Genomic DNA, 6,000 nt, shown 5'->3' with positions numbered 1-6,000 from the left:
GGAAATACCAGTGGAACAATGGCAGGCTGCTATATAAAGGAAGGATGGTGCTGCCGCGAAATTCCTCCCTCATTCCGAGTCTTCTACACACGTTCCATGATTCCATATTAGGAGGGCACTCGGGATTCTTGAGAACCTATAAAAGAATGAGTGGGGAACTATTTTGGAAAGGAATGAAGGCTGATATCAAGAGATATGTAGAAGAATGTGACACTTGTCAACGTAATAAGTTCGAAGCTACTAAGCCTGCGGGAGTTCTGCAACCCATTCCTATCCCCGACAAGATATTGGAGGATTGGACCATGGATTTTATTGAAGGGCTGCCAATAGCAGGAGGTTACAACGTGATTATGGTAGTCGTCGACCGCCTAAGTAAGTACTCCTACTTCTTGCCTCTGAAACACCCGTACACAGCCAAGCAAGTGGCTTCAATTTTTTTGGAAAAAGTGGTCAGCAAACATGGAATACCCAAGTCCATTATTACCGACCGTGATAAGATCTTCCTTAGCAATTTCTGGAAGGAGTTGTTCACTACCATGGACACCATTTTGAAGAGAAGCACGGCATTCCATCCCCAAACCGATGGACAAACCGAGAGTGTAAACAGATGCCTAGAGACCTATTTGAGATGCTTTTGCAATGAACAACCGAAGAAATGGGATAAACTGATCCCTTGGGCGGAATTATGGTATAACACAACCTTCCACGCATCCACCAAAACTACTCCTTACCAATCTGTTTTTGGAAGAACTCCCCCGCCACTGCTGTCATATGGATGGAAGCAATCTCCTAACAATGACGTAGAAGTCATGTTGAAGGAGAGAGATTTAGCACTCAATGCACTGAAGGAAAACCTATGCATAGCTCAAAATAGAATGAAGAAAATGGCAGACCGAAACCGCAGGGAGCTCAAATTCAAAATTGGGGATGAAGTGTATTTGAAACTACGACCCTATCGACAAAGATCACTAGCTCGGAAGAAATGTGAAAAGCTATCCCCAAAATTTTATGGGCCGTATGAGGTTATTGAAGAGATAGGAGAGGTCGCTTATCGATTGCAACTACCGCCCGAGGCCGCCATTCACAATGTCTTTCACGTGTCTCAACTGAAACTGAAGTTGGGAAAACAACGTGTCTCAACTGAAACTGAAGTTGGGAAAACAACATGTAGTCCAGCAACAACAGCCTATACTAACTGAGGATTTTGAACTACAATTGTGGCCGGAAAACGTGCTGGGAAAAAGGTGGAACAAGGAGCTAGGAGGCAATGAGTGGCTGATCAAATGGAAGAACTTACCAGACAGTGAAGCAACGTGGGAATCAGTTTACCTATTGAATCAGCAGTTCCCTCAGTTTCACCTTGAGGACAAGGTGAACTTGGAGCCCCGGGGTATTGTAAGACCTCCAATTATTCATACATATCAAAGGAGGGGCAGAAAAGTAACTGGACAAATTAATAATGAGGAAGGAAAAAGAGGAGGAGATCGTGCAGGTGGGGCCCAGGCACAGAAATAAGAGAAAGATGAGAGAAGGAATATAAATAGGTTTTTTAGGTCTAGGGGAGGTAGGTTTTATTTTTATCCTGAAGTTGGCGGCTGCTTAGCCTAGAGGAATATCCAGTCTTTTCCTAGAGGAAGCTGGGTTTGTCTTTATTATTCCTTGTTTTTCTTGAATCTTTATGTTTTTCTGTACTCATTTTGGCTATATATAAATAAAGATAGCAGAGGGCTACCTCTGTTTTTGGCCATTGTAAGGGAGAAATAGTGAAGTAAGCAAGTTGAATCCTTACATATAGAAGATCAAGGCTTCCTCTTAGAATTCCAGAATTATGAGATGGAAGTAGAGAATGAATATGAACTGGGGACAAGATTAAAAGGAGATGAGGAGGAAATATCTATGATCCGATCCCTGCTCAAGTATTATGCGGAGATATTTGAGACACCGAAGAAATTACCTCCAAAAAGAGCTATTGATCACCGAATATTAACCCTACCTGACCATAAACCTATCAACGTAAGACCTTACAAATACGGTCATGTGCAGAAAGAAGAAATAGAAAAACTGGTGGTCGAGATGCTTCAAGCAGGGGTTATTCGCCCTAGTCATAGCCCTTACTCCAGCCCGGTGTTGTTAGTGAAGAAAAAAGATGGTGGATGGAGATTTTGTGTCGATTACCGCAAGTTAAATCAGGCGACAGTATCGGATAAGTTCCCAATTCCTGTGATAGAGGAATTATTAGATGAGCTGAATGGGGCAACGGTTTTCTCGAAATTAGATCTGAAATCTGGTTATCACCAGATTAGAATGAAAGAGGAAGATGTGGAGAAAACTGCGTTCCGCACACATGAAGGGCACTATGAGTTTCTAGTAATGTCGTTTGGTCTCACGAATGCTCTGGCAACCTTCCAATCTTTGATGAACCAGGTATTTAAACCTTTCCTTCGGCGCTGTGTTTTGGTGTTCTTTGATGATATACTGGTTTATAGTGCGGATATAGATGAACACGCAAAGCATTTGCTCTCTGTATTTGTCTCTTTTTGTCTCCATGAATAATGAGAAGCCAATACAAACAGATGAATTCTCTGTTTGGTTCTCTTTCTCTATCTCGAAGTTGGGGAAAAGCTAAATATTTGAGGCATTGATTTCAGGAATTGGTGCAAGGGTTTGGATCAAGAGGCTGCTGCAATTGTTGTGGCAAAATTAACTTCATAAAAAATGGAGATGAAGCTATTCTTAAATGCTTATATCAATTATATTTATTCGTTTACGTCACCAATAATTCTCTTCAAACATTTTAAACTGCATTGTTTTGGCTTCGGAAACTTAAAAAAGAAATTGGGAGACGACTCCAAGGTTTAGGGAATTTTATATAGGATTCTTACCTTCAAAAAGTTTACTTTGTCATGTGTGCTGAAATTCATGCGTTCCTCTATTATATTTATTCTAAGGTGTTCTTTTACAACATAAGCTCGCTCTATCTTGAATTAGTTTATAGATTTTGGTTGCTGATATTAAATTCTACAAACGCTCATCAAGTACATGGTTAGGAAATAAGTTCTTGATTAGAAACAAGATTCATAATATATATAATGTTTCTTTTACATTCACATTACTACATGGTAGTCCTCCATTTTCTTCTTTGTTGTGGTAATGTTGGTTCACAAATGTATGTGTTATGGATGCTTATATTCATGTTGTCTTTGTAGGTTCAACCGGAGTCGACAACTTCATGAGTTTTCTTTCAAAGAACATTTTCAGAGACGAACATTCTCGGTTGGTCGTTTATGCTTCTGCAGAAAATCTTGTTAGATGTATTCTAATGTTATTTAAAATATTTTTTGATTAAGGGTTGGGATTCCGTACTTGTAAATTGTTGACACTTGATTGGAAATGTACGAATATTATAAATTGTATTATATCGTATATATATTGAAGTGTTGGCTACTTTTTTCTATATGGGTGTCAATATTATAAATTCAAAATTGTCATTCTCAGCTACATTATTGTCATTCAAATGGTTCGTGTAATGGTGGAGCGGCAAGGAGAACAGGAAAAAACTGTAGTAAATTGAGAAATTTGCAACAGAAAATAAATGACGTAATAAATGAATTTGTGACAGTTATTAATTGTTGTCAATCCGAAAACGATGACAGTTGTTTAATAAAATAAATTGTCACGATTGCCCTAATATGTGACAGGAAAAAAATGTCGTCAATAGCAAAACAATGACATTTTTATACAAAAAAAACTATCGGCGATTAACATATTCATTACAATTAAAAAATTGTCACAATAAATGAATTCGCGACATTTATTTAACCGTCGTTAATACACAAATGATGATAGTTATTTGTTGTCATAAAATAAAATATGACAGTTATTTGACATCATTGAATTCTGATTAACGACATTTATTTCATGTCATAAAATAACTTATTGCAACATTTTTTAAAATCTGTCATCGAAGGACTTTCCATGACTCCCGCTTCTATGACTGAAAATAATTGTCGTGAATTTCGTTTACGACAGTAAATAACTGTCGTCGTAGGCCACTTTTGTACTAGTGTGGGATGTGGTATTTTATAACTATATTATCTCCAAATTCATTTGTTGGGATTTAATTTTGTTGTTACATTGTTTACTTAATTTAGAATTTCGGGGGATTTGTTGTGTGTTAGTATAAAAATGGCAACAGATTATGAATTAAGGTCAGCAACAAATAATTAGATGAACAAAGGACGATGGGTGTGAAAGTCGAAGAAGCCTATTATCATCCTCATGTGCAAATGGGGGAGAGGAAGAAGAAGACGACTATGTTGGAGACTTGGTATAGAAATATGGTATTTGTTGGTAAAAGTACGATATTTGTTGGTAGGCTGCATTTTGGTATTGGATTGTTCACTTCTTTACAAGTTGGAGGACTCTCCTTCCACTCCCTTTATTCCCTTTATCTCAGTACATGGAATGCAACATTGACTATGGAGTTTTCGGCAATCTTGTCACTTTTGGTGTTTCTATTCTCTTCAATATTCCTTACCATCAACTTTCTAAAATAGTTATACACTGTTTCATTTATTATATATTCTACTTTGTTCATTTAAGGATTTTATTATGATCAGGTAGGTTGCTTATGATGCCATTTTGGTATTGGATTGTTCACTATCTCTACAAATTGGACTCTCCTACTACTCCCTTCGTGAGATAATGAGTGACATAATGGTTAGCGTTTCCATTCATGTTTGAATGGTCTATGTTAAATTATTTCTAATTCATTCCAATTAGCTATCAATAATTTAATGAGTTTAGTTTAATTTCTTTATATCATACTATTAAAAAACTCCATTTTTGTTTTAATTCATTCCATATATGTGTTGGAGGAAGGATGATCAAAACTGTAAAACACCGTGCATGTATATAATATTGCCCATTTAATTTTATAATTGTTTTTAAACTTACTATACAATATACACAATTGATACCATACCCAAATGGGACCTAACTTTCTTTCTATTTCCAAATAAATAAAAACAATTATCAAATGTTAAAATAATACATAAATACCAGAATGTTTAATTATTAGTTTCATTTGAACATAAAAAACCAAAAATGTCATACTCAAAATATAAATAGTTAGGACTACATTTAAAATTAAAAGCACATAACTAAACATTTTAATTTATATTTATTTAAACGTGAGATGAATCCATATAATTTTTAAAAAATCTAGCAAATCATTTAAGGTGTGTTTTCTTCTATCAGTAACTATTTCTTTTATGTGACAAATGTGGAACAACTTCCTACTTCCTTGAAACATCAGATAATCTTAGTTCCTGAAATTTTTTATTGTAGTAATTTCTTCTTTGTCCTCATAACTAATTAGATGACCTCTCAAATCAACTATATCTCTTTTATGTGACAGAGTATTTTATGTGTACAAAGATATGTGTATTTGGGATTTGATGATAAGACTTGAGTTGGATGTGTTTGTGTGGCCAAATACATGGAGAGATCAAATGTGTTCCAATTTTCACTCGCCCACTCCAAAGTTATTATAGCATTTGCATATATTCCTTGAATTTTTAAATTTGGAAGATTAATGACAGATTCATCAGTTTAAAATATAATAATTATTAACAAATATTTAAATGATTCACACCATTTTTTTTTTCATGCCAATAAAAGATATGCAATCAAATCACAATCTAAACAAAACTGCTATCGTTTATAACCATTGAACTTAATATGAAAAAAGAATAAAAAGAAACTCTCCCATATGAATGTGTTTTGATGAATGAAATTAATTAAAAAGAAAAAGAAAAGATAGGAGGGATAGAGAAGGGAAATACCGAATGGGTGTTGTTATAAAATGGCCCGTAACCCAGAAAAAATGTTGATGTATACAAGTGAAATGGGTATTCCCCAAAAGAGAAGTAGGTAACCCACAAGTGCGTAGTCAGCATTGACAGCAAAAGCTATGGTGATACCCATTAAAGAGTTTAT

The sequence above is a fragment of the Cucumis sativus genome, chromosome 2 (genome assembly GCF_000004075.3).
Source record: "Cucumis sativus cultivar 9930 chromosome 2, Cucumber_9930_V3, whole genome shotgun sequence".
In the NCBI taxonomy this organism is placed as follows: Eukaryota; Viridiplantae; Streptophyta; class Magnoliopsida; order Cucurbitales; family Cucurbitaceae; genus Cucumis; species Cucumis sativus.
This window is presented reverse-complemented; position numbering follows the sequence as displayed.